Here is a 16,321-nt window from a genome sequence, read left to right on the forward strand (position 1 = left end):
CACTTGGAGATGTAGAAGAGCAAGGTTTATTCAGAACTGGTGAGAGCTCAGCAGAGTCTTCTCCTAAAGTTGAGCACAACCCTTTGTTCTCAGTATCTTATATGGTACAAAGTTTGGGGTTTCAGGACCTCCCCGTGCCTCCTTGCCCCCCGCCATTTCTCTAAGCAGCTCTGGATCTGGCTACATCTGCAGAGCAAACATGGTTGCAGAGGCAGAAACTAGCAGATGGCAGCTATTAACAGATATAAAAAGAAACATCTTGGGCAGGGGATATAGCTCTCGGTTGGTAGAGTGCTTGCCTTGTATATACAGGGCCCTGGGTTCAATCCCCAGCATCATCCAAAAAAAAAAAAAAATCTCAGGAAGGAGTTGCTTCTTCAGACCAACTAGTTCAAAGTTGGGTATTTTAGATGCGCTTACATCTCTCTCACCTGAGTCACATGGTGTTGGCTTAGCAAGGGCACTAGTAATTTGTGCTCTTTTTACCTGCTAACATTGTCTTTTGTATTATTGTTCCTATAGAAAGCTAATAAATTTGGGTGATGTAACTTGTAACAACAGGCTTGATGGGTAATGGCAGATCACTACTTAGTGATCTAGTACTTGGTTTTATTCTAAGATCCTTGCCAGAATTTTGTCTTGTGTGAGAGAGATTCTTACCTTTGCTTTTCAGAAAACCCAACAATTATCTACTGCTCACAATTACAAAAAAATAGCTATAAATCCCTCTGTTCCTGAAATGGTGGAGATAAAAGAGGGATTTTAAGAGAAGTCAGTCTTGGTGACTTAATGACTCATTAAATACTAATTAATTGTCCTTATGAGATGTTACCTGGGAGTGTTTAAGCTTTTAAGAACACATAATTTCTTTCTTGGGTGTCCATAAGGAGATCCTAGGATATTTTATTAAAATATTACTAAGGAAGAATAACAACTACTTACTATCTCTCAAACCATAGCTTTAAACAGAATTTCTTAGAGAGCTTGTTGTAACAGATTGTTGAACTCCACTTTCTAGCAGTTTCTCAAGTGTGAAATACAGCCTGAGAATTTTAATTTCTGACAAGTCCTCAGGTGATGTTTTTTTCTGCTGGTCTGGGAACCAGCCCTAAAGAACCACAGTTGTGTCTGATCCTCTGCCTGTCTATGCTCATCTCACATCCATACAGGGAGTGTGGGATTGGGCCCCCCAAATCATTCACCTTCATTGTTGACCTGATTATTATATAATTAGAATTAGATTTTTGACTTTTTTAAAAAAAAATTTAGTTGTATTTGGACACAATGTCTTTATTCCACTCATTCATTTTTATCTGGTGCTGAGCAGCGAAACCAGGTCCCTTCAGGTGTTGGGCAAGAGCTCTACGGCTGAGCCGCAACCCCAGTCCCTAGATTTTTTATTTTATTAATGGCTGATGATCTTCGAACTGCAGATTCATTGTAAATCTTAGTGAAAGCTCTACCATATTATCTAGACTTTTGATCCTGAAAAATCTTGAACTTGTCCTAGAATAGCTCTAAAAAGTCCGGATTTGGATATGCACCACAGTAATTATATTTAAAAAAGAATTACTCCTCATAAATTTTTATCTACATGCATGATAGAATCATTTGGGAGTTTTTAAAAAAAGTAGTTGTATTTGGATCCCATGCCAGACCAACTGTATGAATTTGTGGTATTGAGCACTAAACACATATAGTTCCTGAAATTTCCCAAGGGATTCTAATGGGCAGCTAGATAATAACCCTGGTGTAAACCCTTGGAGAGAAGGGGTGAACACGAGTCTTTTCAAAGTTCTCTATACTTACTTTAACCTGCTACTCCTTCTCCTCATCACTGTTAAACAGACTTTCCTATCTCACCCTTCTTTTTAAGCTGGATAGCCACTTCACATGGTAGATAACTTTTTCTGGATTTATTTATCAGAGGGCTTATCCAAGTGCATGCAACAAAAGGCCTTTATTCTTAGGGTAAAGACTGTTTTAAAATAACTGTTTAGTTTGGTGTCTTGCTAGTCGTCCCATCTGTTCATGAGTTAGAGCTTCTGATTTTGGTGGTATGCCCATTTGCCCTTCCCCACTCCCTTTTCTTAGAAAAGGAATAGGTAGATGATATTTCCAGAGCTGAAAAGGAATAGGTAGATGATATTTCCAGAGCTCAAGAGTGCTAGAGGGAGATTTAGGAAAGAGCCCGCCCAACAGAATGAATGTTAATGAATCACTTGATCCAAGCTTTGTGAAATAATACACAGGAAGAATTTCTGCCTTATAACCTTAATACGATAAAGTCTTCTTTCTCTGGCCTGTTATGTTCTCTGTGTTCCTCTGCCACCTCCAGCATAATCTTAACCTGTGTGTAGCAGCTCTCTTGTAAGACCTGAAACTCAAATCAACCCTTGATGCTGACTTCAAATAAGAACTGCTTTAGAAAGAAGTGTGGTAATGATATATACACTTAACATTAATATAGCCAGGTTCTGAAAAAAAACCCAGAAAGTAGAAGATCCTGAAAATCCTGTAAAATTTCCTATCGAACTTGGGCCTGAAATCACAGAATAAAGCAAAGCCAGTGTACCTTTTACTTTCTTATATTTCCTTTCCCTTTTCTCATAAATTTTTATTCTGTTTTCCTTTTTTTCCCTAATATCTTTTCATGCATTTCTCCCTTGCTTTTTTCCCCCCCTACCATTATGCTCTATGATGTATTCATTTTAGACAACTAGTTATCTTGTTTGATTTGAGAATTAGCCAAATGTTGGGTTTTTATTCAGTGCGGACCTTGGATAGTCTCCTTTATACTTACTTTGTCTCACTAATTTCTGCAACCTATTTGGTGCAAAGAGCAGCTATGATTTAGACTCCCATCAAGGGTAGTCAAAAACAAGACAGCGAGAATTAATATCTTTAGCCCATCTGTGACCTGGGACTTTAGAGATACTGATAGAGAGATGTCATATGGCATGCCTATGACAATTTTCCTTTTTCGTGCCCAAACAAACAAATACATGTCATAAGTATACCTCAGAACTTCAATCTGATTTTTCTTAACCCAATACTCCAGGGAGAGGCCACTGGACAAAATGCATCCCCATAATATTTAGTGTGAACTTATAGGGAATTTTTGGTGAGGGGAAGATATTAACAGAAATAAATGCTTCTTTTGAGATAGCTCTTTTGATTAGGTATTGAAGATTTCTGCTGACAGATTTCAAACCATTATAGATATTACAGCCCTTTCCTTTATAGGATCTGTTAACATAGATATGTAACATCAATAAAATTTCTAGAAACTGCACAGAGGAAGATTGAGTTTGGGAGAGCCCCAAGATTGATTTAAGGTGAAAGATGTATTCTATTCATGAATTTCACTTCAGATCTTCAGTCTTACCAGGTCAGTATTTGGAGACAAGGGTGTCCTAGAATTGTATTTGACATTTTAAGTGTTTAGTGCTGTATACAGCACTCCAAAGGTGGGGAAGATGTTTATCAATTTAGGTCCAGAGGTGTCCATCTGAGGGTGAAAACATTGGATAGTATCAGAATATGGGTACTTTTGATCAGTAGCAGCTCTTTGTCCTTGAATAAATTGCTTCCTGATCATGATTTATGGGCATGCTTGGTAGAAGAGCTTTGTTATAAGCAGTCATTTATCTGTTTTGTAAGTTGGCCATCAGAAAGGCTTAAATAATTGTGTGTGTAGAAATGTCAAACTGATAGACTTGGGTCAAAGGATTGACATTTTTATATAACTACATTTCCCCCTTCTTTTGGGAAACTGACACTTTGTTTTAAATAGTTCTCTGTTAAAGTTCCTGCTTGAATTAGCGGAGAAGGCATATTCCATGTTTTACTTATGTGGATAGGTATAGGTCTGCCAAGTAGGAATTGTTCTTCTGTCTGTAAGTGTAGAGTTAGCTACTTAACTTCTGAAACACTCAGTTGTGTCTACAATAACAGAAATTGTATATGTACTAAATATAAAAGTTGAATCTTCATATAACAGTTTTTAATATAACTTCATACGAAAATTTTATCTTCATAAAAATATTACATTCTGAAGAATTCATATAAATTGAGTTATTTAAACTTGATTTAGGAACATGTATTATAAAGGTAAACTGTAATAAATCCTTTTGTATGGCGATTTTTTCCCCCTCTCCTGTTTTGCATCTCCATTTGAAAGCACTCAATTTAATCTGTTTGTATAAGGTAGACTCTTTTATGGTTAAATCATTCCAGTTTATACCTATTGAGATCTAAATTACCAGCCTAAGCTCCTTAGGGGTAATGACAAAGAACCTTGCTATAGGTGCTCAGGAAACCTGCATTCACTTTGTGCACACTTGAGCTCTGTCTCAATTAGTGTGAATATTTGGAATCTTAGAAAAAACATTAAAACATTTAAATATAATGATGTTTGTGTTCACTCGTTGCTCAAAAGAAGTGTGGAGTACTTTGGTGTGTCTGGCAGTGAAGGTTGGCAGCAGCTTCAGAGTTGCCCACATTTCCTACTTTGAGCTCATTCTAGTGGGGACAGCAGACAAGAATACCAGTGGATCAGTCTAACACACAGTAAATGTTAGGTATCTTTGTTCTTGTGAGTGTGTAGAATGTGTTAACTACTATAATATATGGGACGCTATTTGATGATCTACAGGAGGCCTTATTGATTGTGCTTGGGATTATTAAGGAGGACTTTATGAAATAAGGACAAGATTTGGCCTGAGATGGTGGCTAAGAGGACTGAGGAGTGAGTCTTTTCTATCTGACAGTGGTAATAATCATCTAGGTCCGTAGAGTTATTATGAAGATTACATGAAACAAATGTACAAAGTGTGGCAGTCTTGGTAATTGAGAAATCATCAATAATGATAGCTATCTGTGTCATTAATTCTTTGTTTCTTAAAATAACAGTCATTTGAAGACAGTTAAACTTTATTTTGGAGATGATCAGAGAGGTTAATTTGCCCAGGGTTTTACAGCTACAACTTGATATGGACAAGGCTTTGAATCTAGATGTCTCTCTCCTGGTTACCTTTTGTTCTCTTTATGCTATTCTGGAGGCCCAAGATGATTCCAGCTGCTTCCTGTTTCATTATCCCCTTAAGTGCCCCACTGAGAGAAGTCTACAACTGCCTGCCCCTCCTTTCTCTGCCTCCTAGTCTTGTCATGAGTCACTGCTGAGCCATTTGTGTCAGAGAAGAAAATGGGGGCTTGTTATTCACATGTAGCAATTTGCTGTGTGTTCTTGCTTATTTGTCTAGGACACCAGCCGAGAAGTGTTCATCAAGAGACATCATATTTGTTAAGGAACCACATGGTGTATTTTAAAAGCTTTTGCCTCTTTCTGGCATCATGGATTGTGCTTTAGCATAAGAAATAAAGTGATACTGAGCCTTTTATTAATAATACACATGTTTTGCATTTAAGTTAGAACTGGTTAAATCTGGCATAAAATGGAGATTTGCAAACCAGCCTCCCTGGGATGTTTAGATTCTCTTGTGTTATTTATGCTGAGGATCTTTATTGAACAGGACACTTTCAGATAGTCTTCTGCCTGTAGCCTATGCTCTGAACTAGATTTTCTTCTTTCATTTTCTCTACTGATGGCATAGATTGCTTTGTTTCACAAGGCTCATAGATACATATAAATAACTGGAATGGAAACTGGCAGTGTTTCAAGCTTTTATATTTTGTACATTTGAGAAGACTGAATGGTCAGTATTTGAAGTTTACATGAAGTTCGATAAATCTGGAGCTCTTTGAAGATCACATAGAAATCATTTAGTTACTTTATAGACAAACAGGCCTAAAGTGGAAGATGATGATGATGAAAGCAGCAATAGTGCTAACACTTTCTCAGCCACTCATTGTTCAAGGTGCTTTATGTGTTGCCTTGTTTGGTCCTCATAATTGCTTTATTTGGATGTTGATATTAATTCTGTTTTCATATCACAGATGAGAAAAGAGAGGCATAGAGAAGTTGCCCAGGCCACACAACTGGCAAGTGATAGAGCTCATAGTTGCACACAGGACATCTGACTCCACCCAGAACCTTTGCTTTTCTGTCATGTCACAATGTTGTAGCTTGTCAGGAGTCACAAAGCTGGGCAGGAAGACTCCAGGACCAGAATTCTAGTGTTTTGATGGCTGAACTACATCACTAATATGTATATATGTATATATGTATATATGTATATATGTATATATGTGTGTATATATATATATATATATATATATATACACATACATACACATTAGCTCTGGAACTCTGCTTTGTTTAGTGGATAGCATAACCAAATACAAAAGCAAAAACTGAAGTTTCTGTGGTTTATGTAGGGTAGGAGGGGCTTTGACCATGCATTACGTTTAGTCAGCCTTTGCTGTGATTTCTGAGAAACCATCATGGGGCTTAGTTTTAAACCCTGGCTTAGTTAGGGTTATGAGCTTCAGATTAATATTTACTTGCCAGAATTGAAGTCATCATAGGTAACAGATTATTTTTGGTTTTATCTGTCCCATTATCTGTTGCTTTTGTGCGTACTGGATGCAAACAAATGCTCAAATTCTGTTAGCTGCATTATTGTAGGTTTGCAGCATTGCTGGGGGAAATCAGAATTCAGTGTGTGCTGAATAAAGGCCTTCCTGAAAATCTGAATACTCCCTCCTCCCCCAGGGGTCACTGAAAACCTCTGGGATGGTATTCGCATTCTGATCTACCCATCTTGAGGACAGTGAATTGATGACTTTCATTGCCCGTCGAATTGTTTCTGTTGTCAAGTTGTTGTACAGTCAAGCAAGTCACCTGTTTAGATCCCTGTAAGCCAGGTCCTGCTGCCCACCCACATAAGAAATAAGCAAACAATGTAAAAAGGAAAATGGATTTAATATGGTTTGATGAGATAGATGAGAAACAGCTAGATTGTTTGTCAGTCCTACAGAAATGGTTGCAATTTGTAGAAACAAAAGCCAGGCAATACACATATGTTGATTTACCTATGCTGTGATATCAATTTCAGTTTATTTGGTGCTGCTAGAGCCAGGTGGTAATTTTTGATTTTTACTTATTTATTTTTAAGTTTCCAATCTCAGTATGAGGAAATTCAGGAGGTAAAACATTTTTGAACTTTCGATTTCAAAGGAACTGTGTTTTACTTGGGCATTTTATAATGTCTAATGATCATCTCTCCCTAGATGATCTAGTTTTTTCTGCAGCTTTGAACTCCATTTCTATAGCATAGGTAGCTATAGCTCAATACACATTGGTAGAATTGTTTTGATCACTTTCTAGGGTTCCGGACTGTAGGCATAGATGCATTCGTCAAACAGGTTGAAAGTGACTTGATGTTAGAATAACTTTTAGAGCAATGTTGTCTTTTTGTCTGTGTCTAAGTCACAGACAGAATAAAGGCATGAAAATTGATTTAGTTGGTATTCTAGTTTGGTTAAAAAAAATGAACCTGAGGTTCATATTCCTTTTGAAATTTATGGATGAAAATAACAACAAAACCCTCTAGTTTTTAGGAAACCTTCTTCTCCATTAAACACGTTCTTCTTTTGTAAAGATAGTTGGAGAAGTAAAATAGTAGGGGAAATATTCAGGAAAAGCAGGCCTTAAGCAAGAGGAACTGCATCAAGGGCTTAGCTTCTATTTCTCATGGGCTCCAGATTTGTATGTGAAGGAAGTGTGTCAGAAGAGTGCACTGTCTGAGGCCCAGGAGCTTAGAGAGTGAGAAGAAGGGAGGCTGGGGGTGGTGGTGGTGAATAGGGGGAGAGAAAGTGGGTCTGGGCCAGGGGTTCTTGGTGTGTAAACCTTGGACCACCAGTACCACTTGAGAACTTAATTAAAGTGTCAATTCTCGGGTTTCACCTCAGACCTACTGCATCAGAAACTGTATGGACCAGACCCAGCAGTTGTGTTTTTAGAAATGGCCACTTTGCTAAGTTTTTTTTTCATTTTGCTAGCTTGAATATTCTTCTTTGATTCAAGTTTTTGTGGATAACACTTTGATCATGTGTTACTGAGCAGGTCTGTTGAGGAAACATAAAGAAATCTTGTATTCTGAAAAGCATTTCTCAGTTAAATGGCATGTTTTATTAGTGTCTGTTGCTTTTGTTCAGATTGAGCTCTGAAATAAAAGTAATATTCTCATGCAGCCTTGAGCATATTAATAGCCATTTCATTGTTTAGTGGTAATATAAAACATCTGATACCTGAAGAGGAAGTGCTTTAGGAAAAACACATAATTGTTGAGTGTTCCAGTAGGACGAACGTTGTGAAGCCTACAGGTTACTGAGATTAAGAAAATGAATGTTGAGCCAGGTGTCCTGGTACATGCCTGTAATCCCAGCAATTTGGAAGGCTGAGGCAAGAGGATGCTGAGTTCAAAGCCAGCCTCAGTAACAGCGAGGTGCTAAGCAACTCATTGAGACCCTGTTTCTAAATAGAAAAAAATAATGCTCAGGATGTGGCTCAGTGGTTGAGTGCCCCCTGAGTTCAATCCCCAGTACCAAAAACAAACAATGTTGAGTTTTGTGGTGATTTTAAAGAGTCAAAATCTTGGTTTAGTTATGTTATTGATTCAGCTTAAAGAATAGTGGGATATATTCTTAAGCTTTTGGATAATAACTTGAGTCATTAAAGCTATGGATTCACAGAGAAGTTTGTAAGTAATTTTTTAGTTTTCTGGCTTATTTTATTCATTTCTGTTTGAAGATGCATTGTCTAGAATTTCTTATTTAGGAACTTGAATGCAGGTTAAGACTACTCTATATGGAAATTGATTGGTATCTCAATATTATTATTTGGATAAAAATTCAGTGGAGGGCTAAGGTTGTGGCTCAGCTGTAGAGTGCTTGCCTAGCACATTCGAGGAACTAGGTTTGATCCTCAGCACCACATAAAAACAGAAACAAATAAAAATAAAGGTATTGTGTCCAACTACAACTAAAAAAAAATTTAAAAAATCAATGGATTTTCTTTAAAGGTTGGCAAAAGTGAATGGGAATGCTGGCACTAGAGAATGTGATTTTTGTAATAAACATGTCACCAGGTCAGCCTGCTTCAATTAATATGACTCTCTCCTGAGGACATACCTGAGAGTAGCATGTATACACTGAGCCTGTTATTGCTTAGAACATCCTCTTTGGGAATTTCCCTTGGATCTTTAGGATGAATTGTTTTTAGAAGTACCCAAGAGTTTTCTGTAGCTTATTTTGATGTAAGTGATTAAAGTGCATAGTTCTTTTTTTTTTTTTAATCACAGAAGAGTGAGAGGGAATGATGGGTTTTTTTGTTCCTCTTTGTGGTATGTGATGTGAGTTGGAGTTTCAAAGCAAGTATTTCAGAAGTAGTTTGCTTTGTTCAAACTCTCCAATCCTAAACCATTGGTAATACCAGTTAGTATTCCTTATTTTTCCTATTTGAGTGGGGTGGATATTTTTCTATGGGGCTCTTCCTTTAGTCATTAATCATGATATTAAGTGTTTGAGCTTATAGTCCTGTGATCTCAGCAGCAGGCTTGATTCAGATGTTTTGACTTAAACATATGGTCATAGCATCACCCAAAACAGATAAATGGCTGTGAATCCCCAATGGCTGATTCTTCACTGGCTGTCTGTCCCAATTCAGGACTTCAGAAAGGTATAAAACTTCATGGACAGCCAGGCAGAATGGCTAGAGTTTATTCAAGAATTGGTAGGTGCTGAGAGTGGTGCAGTGGTTCACACCTGTAATCCCAGCAGCTTGGGAGGCCAAGGCAGGAGGATCCGGAGTTTAAAGCCAGCCTTAGCAATTTAGTGAGGACCAAAGCAAATCAGTGAGAGCCTGTCTCTAAATAAAAATATTAAAAAGGGGCTGGGGAATGTGTCTTGGTGGTTAAGCACCTCTGGATTCAATCCCTGGTTCAAAAAAGGAAAAAAAAATTGGTGGGGACCTGAGATTAATATTGCTCTGTGTGTAGGCTGATAATGTAGGATATGTCAGGTGGCAGGATGATGTCCATATAGAGTTTGGGTAGCTGGCTACATTTGGTACCCTTCTCACATTCTGTGCAGGGGACTCTGGGCTTTCTGTCTAGGATAAGATGAGACTGGGATTCAATATGTGATCTAGTCCTAGAGGAAAGGTGGTTGGAATAGCACGGTTGGCCTTTAGCTCTTCCAGTGGACCTCAAAGAAATGGTAAATAAATATTTTCTACATGAATTAAATAAGGAATGTTAAGTGATAATACGTTATGAAGTGAACCAAATCAAATGGGTTCATGGGTTCAGATCTAGTGGAGAGGCGTTTGTGCTGAAATGGAGAATAATGAGGATGGGGGAGTGTTATACAGGGGATTGTTTTTAGGGCAGAATTCTTCATCAATAGGTGTCTGTAAGAGGTCAAAGTTTAGGAAATCTGTTCGAGAAGATTATAAACCCACTAGAATAGGAAATGTTTGTATTGTTCAACACTAAATACTTGATGCAGTACCAGAAAATGGAAATTGTGGTTCAAATATTTGTTGAATGGGCAAAAGCATTGATTAGATGAATTAAGAGAATGTATGGTGATGATCCAGGACACAGCAGTGACTTGAGGCATTTGTGGAGTGACCAGTTGAAGGTGATAGGTGGGATGTTAATATTTCAGATTCCTTTACAGAGGCAGCTTTCTGAGTTGTTTCCTTTATCAATGAGGGTAGATTCTGATGACTTAGCTCAAAAAGTAATCAGTCAGTATTTGCTGTACTACTTGTGTCCATTTTAGACATGAGGAATCTGAGATTGAGAGGTGAGGTAATTTACATGACAGTTCATAAGCAAGTCCTCAAACTATTGAGTGCCATCTTCTCTTTGTTTCAGCAGTCAATGCTAAGATAGTTTTGTTTTGGATGTGGTTTGTTTAATTATATATATATATATATATATATATATATATATATATATATATATAATTTTTCCTTGTTTGAGTGATTAAGCATGAGAGAAATGAATAGGGGAAAATACACATATTGGCCAATCCTTGGTGCACTACTTAATCCCCTATTCATCATTTGCTAATTTAATTAATAATTAAGATGATAAAACTAATGAGTGTAACATTTGTGATTTTAAAAAAATCCCCATTCTACTTAATGGACTGTAGTTATTAGAAATAAGAACCCCAGTTAATCTTAATATAGGCTATTTATTTAGGAAAGGAGATATTTCAAATGAAATTAGCCTTGGCCCTGTATTGTTTTGCTGGAGACCCAATAGTTAATTGTTATTGCTATAAGGAATGTATCAGAAATGTATCAGTACAATCTTACTAACTGAATGAGAGAAATTAAACAGATATGCACAGATAAACCCAAAATGTGCCTGAGGAGGAAGTGGTCTTAGAGCTTTTAGTCAGTCAGTGAAGTATTTGGTACAGATCGGTTTAGCAGATAAAACTGTCATGGTTTTCAGAAGTCATCCCAAGTCAGCAGAGAGGAAACATGACAGACACTGGAAAGAGACCCTCTCTCAGATGATGAGTAATATATATTTTATACTCATATTAATATTTTATTGGAGAGAAGGTCAAAATCTACATTTAAATGGAAATATTTAAAAGGCAGAAGCATAATATTTGGCTAAGTGAAACACTCAGGGTTTTCAAGAATACAAGCTGTACCCCTGGGACTTCAGTGCTGCAGATCTGATGTTTCTTAGAGCATGCTGGAATGTTTGAATTACTTTAGTTTTGGGAGTAGATCTTAGCCCTGGCACTTGGGAGTCTTAATTCTTCCACTCTGCTTCCATTTGACCCTGAAATTATGCCACATATTACCTAACATCATGTCTTATGAACAGTGATCTCTCTGTCCTATCAGGTTATTTAAATCACTAGTAATTCGTTTTCCTCAATCTGTGAAATGGACAAAATAGGATCTGGGGAATGAGCACAGATGCTTTCAGTTTTAAGTAATGGGAAAGCCAGTGTCATGACAAGAAGTCAGGAATAGTGGGGGTCCCAGGGTTGAATTCAGAGGCTCAAAGTTTTAAGCTCTGTTTATTCCTTTCCCCCTCTGCCATTTATATAGTGTGTTACATTTTACCCTCAGGCTTGTGAACTGTTGGTTGTAAGATGGATGGCTGTTATTGTTCCAAGAAATAATGTCTTCATGGCATTCAAACAAGGAAGGATGCCAGGAGCAAAAGAATCTTCCTGGTTCTTGTTTTTCTTCTTGTTAGGGGGAAGATCTGCCTCAGCCTCCCTCCCCTGCTGAAGTCTGTAGAGCATTTGCCCTTAAGTCTCATTAAGCAGACCAGGCTTCTGCCCTCATACCCACTATCCTTATCAGTGATGAACAGAGTCAAGGTGTCCTTGATTGACTGAGAGTGCTCATGTTTGGTTTCTGCAAACTCAGGGCTCTATTATTAACCAACAATTGAGGGAAAGGGCTTTGCCCTGTCTTACTTGATGCACTTGTGGGAGCTGCTGAGTGTGGAATGAAGATGCTAGAAAAGTCTTGTCTTCCTGGTACTTACTGCATGCTGTGTTTTACAAATGATTATAGTGGAAGGAGTCAGATAAGTCTGGAAAAGGAGAGTTAGTGATTTTGGCCTCTTCATAGAGAAATCATGGCAGTAAGAAGTTTTATAAATGAAAGGAGGATCCAGTTCCCTAAAATGTGTTTAGTGAGTGAGCACCAGATAGCGCGGCCTGTGCTAAACCTAGATAGAATTGGATTGAGCTGTTTGTCCAGAACTTTCATGTTCCTTCTTCTGTGAACCTTCCTCTCCTGAATTTTCATCACACGCCTCCTGGGATTCATACTGTGGTTTTGTTCTGACAGTAATTGTGGACAGTTCAGTTTTGGTAGGCACTTGAGATAAAAATATATGACACATGCTGGGTGGGGTGGTACATGCTGGTAATCTCGTGACTTCGGAGATTGATGCAGGAGGATTTCAATTTCCAGGCGGGTCTTAGCAACATAGCAAGACCCTGTTTCCAAAATAAATAAACAAGTAGATATATAAATAAGTTTTAGGGCTGAGGTTGTGGCTCAGCGGTAGAGTGCTTGCCTAGCATGTGAGAGGCCCTGGGTTCGGTTTGATCCTCAGCATCATATTAAAGTAAAGGTATTGTGTCCAACTACAACGAAAAAAATAAATATTTAAAAAAATAAAATAAATTTTTTTAAAGGGTTATGGATATAACTCACTGGTAAAGTGTCCTTGGTTTCTATCTCCAGTATGCCTTTTTCCCCAAAAATACTACACTTGATCTTAGCCAAAAGGCCGAGAAGCGATATCCCCAAAAATAAAATACAAAAGACATAGAATTCTTGGCTTTAAGCGCCCCTTGGTGAGGCGCTTAAAGCCTCCTGACAGAATGTGGATTTACATTAAGTGAACTCCTTATCCTCTCTTACTCTCAAGGGGTCTCTTTCTTTTTGTTCCCCTCTGCCTGCCTCTCTCCCTCCCTCCCTCCCTCCCTCCCTCCCTCCCTTCCTTCCTTCCTTCCTTCCTTCCTTCCTTCCTTCCTTCCTTCCTTCCTTCCTTCCTTCCTCCCTTCCTCCCTCCCTCCCTCCCTTCCTTCCTTCCTTCCTTCCTTCCAAACTGCGGAATAAACTCGGGGGCACTTGACCACTGAGCCACATCCCCAGCCCTATTTTGTATTTATTTTATTTAGACAGAGGGTCTCACTGAGTTGCTTAGGGCCTTGCAGTTGCTGAGGATGGCTTTGAATTTAAGATTCTCCTGTCTCAGCCTCCAGAGCTGCTGGGATTACAGGTGTGTGCCACCATGCCCCGCCTAACTCTCAAGTGTTATGATTTTTTTGTTTGTTTTATTTTTGATCAGTGACTTTTAAAAAAAGGTTTTTTTAAACTTTATTTTATTTATTTGTTTGTATATGGTGCTTAGGATTGAACCTTCTGCCTCACACATGCTAGGCAAGTGCTCTACCACTGAGTCACAAATCTAGCCTGGTCAGTGTCTTTTGTTATCCTATTCAACATACATTTTGCTTCCAGGTAGGCTGTTTTTCACAAAGCTTGCCAGTGTTAAGTATGGTCTAGGGAAAGCATACAGATAAAACCCCAGTGTTAAGTATGGTTTAGGGAAAGCATACAGATAAAACCATAGCTGACAACTCATGATCATTCTGGACTGTAACCTCTCTTAATTGCATTACTTTTGTTTGTTTTGCAGTCAGCTGAGAAAAACATTGCCCAGGGTGGGGGTTAGTGGGTATTGCCCAGGTGTACTTTACCACTGAGATATGTCCCCAGATCTTTTTAACAACTTTTATTTTGCAAAAGGGTCTCCGTAAGTTGCCCAGGCTAGTCTCCAGCGTGGGGATTGAACCCAGGAATGCTTTACAAACAATGAGCTACAATTCAGCCCTTCTTATTTTAATTTTTAAAATATTTACTTATTTTTTTAGGACACAACACAATGCCTTTATTTTTATGTGGTGCTGAGAATCAAACCCGGGTCCCGCCCATGCAAGGCGAGCACTCTACCACTCCCAGCCACAATCCCAGCCCCTAATTTTTTTTTTTTTTTTAATTTTGTAACAGGGTCTCATAATGTTGCTGAGAATCTTGCTGAGTTTCTGAGGCTGGCCTCAAACTTGTGATCCTTCTCACTCAGCCTCTTGAGTCACTGGAAATACAGGCACCAAGCTTGGAATCAGATGAAATTTCTGAGAACAGCATTTGAAAGGTGACTTTTAGAGACTTGCATGATTAGACATTTTGTCATGTTCTTCCTTCAGTCAAACACCTCTTCCTTTAATCTGTGCCTGGCAGCAGGCCCAGAATCCGCACTGATAACAAATACTAATACCTTTTGAGCATTCACTATTATACAGGTATTCTTTCATTTAATTCCCCATGGATTCTTTCTGATCTAGGCTTTGTTAATTCCCATTTTACAGATGACAAAAGGATAGAGAGGAATCATCTGTCTGTCTGTCTTGTCTATCTATCAATCAAGCAGTACTAGCGATTGAACCTAGTGCCCGAGGCAAATTAGGCAAGCAGTCTGCCACTGAGCTATATCCTCAGTATTTTTTAAAACGATTTATTTTGGAATAATGCCTTATTAAGTTGCCCAGGATGGCCTTGAACTTGAGATCCCTTTGCCTTAGCTTCCTGAGAAGCTGGGATTACAGGCACTTACCAACATGCCCTGCACAAATTGAGTAATTCGAGAAATATTATCTAATAGTCAAGACAGGACTAAAATCTAGGCAGTTGCAGGACAGAGTTTAAGCTCTTAATCCTGCAGCATAACTCATTTTTAATTTCTTCTTCTTTCCCTGACTAGTTATTTATATAGTTGCTTTAGAATATTATTGCATGATTAGAGTATACTATGTAGAGATGAAAAGTTATAAAGTATTAGAACCTTAAAACAAGAACTTATCTGTTCATTCTTTATTCATTTATTCAGTCTTTAAGTCATCACACTGAGTGTTAGGGATTCAGAGAGCAGCAGACCTAGTGTCCTGAGTTCACCAAGCCATGTGAAAACTGTGTCTGAAATTTTTGGTTCCCAGTAGATTCTATGATTCATTGTAGGTTGTGGTGAACACTTTGCATTTCATTCTACATGTGATGAGTTCAGAGTGTAACATACTTGGTTCCACCTTGGGCTCAGTACTAATATTGCATTTCTGAAGGATCTACTTTGTCTTCTTTATTCTATTCACTTCCCTGAATTTTTTTTAACTCCTTCAAATTTATTGTACAAAAGGGTAGAGCCCCAGAAATGAGAATGTATGAGTTTATTTTTATACTGTGGTCTAAGAGATTGGAATTAAAACTACTCTAAGATATCATTTCACTCTAGTCAGAATGGCAGCTATCAAGAATACAAACAACAATATGTGTTGGTGAGGATGTGGAGAAAAAGGTACACTCATACATTGCTGGTGGGACTGTAAATTGGTGCAGCCAATATGGAAAGCAGTATGGAGATTCCTTGGAGATCTTGGAATGGAACTACCATTTGACCCAGCTATCCCTCTCCTCAGACTATATCCAAAGGACTTAAAAACAGCATACTACAGGGGACACAGCCACATCAGTGTTTATAGCAGCACAATTCACAATAGCTAAACTGTGGAGCCAACCTAGCCCTTCAGTGGATGAATGGATAAAAAAAAAATGAGGTATATATACACAATGGAATAATCCTCAGCAATAAGAGAGAATAAAATCATGGCATTTTCAGGTAAATGGGATGGTGTTGGAAAAGATAATGCTAAGTGAAGTTAGCCAATCCCCCCACCAAAAAAAAAATGTGGAATGTTTCCTCTGATATAAGGAGGCTGACTTATAGTGGGATAG

General features: G+C 38.2%; 1 protein-coding gene and 1 pseudogene across 7 annotated transcripts in view; one reads left to right on the forward strand and one right to left on the reverse strand.

Moving 5' to 3' along the window:
* Auts2 (activator of transcription and developmental regulator AUTS2) overlaps positions 1-16,321 on the forward strand; it is a 1,065,696-nt gene that overhangs the window by 228,221 nt on the left and 821,154 nt on the right. The window lies entirely within an intron of this gene.
* Positions 13,127-13,271, reverse strand: LOC120887731 (U2 spliceosomal RNA; annotated as a pseudogene).

Source organism: Ictidomys tridecemlineatus, chromosome 10 (genome assembly GCF_052094955.1).
Source record: "Ictidomys tridecemlineatus isolate mIctTri1 chromosome 10, mIctTri1.hap1, whole genome shotgun sequence".
NCBI classification, from domain to species: Eukaryota; Metazoa; Chordata; class Mammalia; order Rodentia; family Sciuridae; genus Ictidomys; species Ictidomys tridecemlineatus.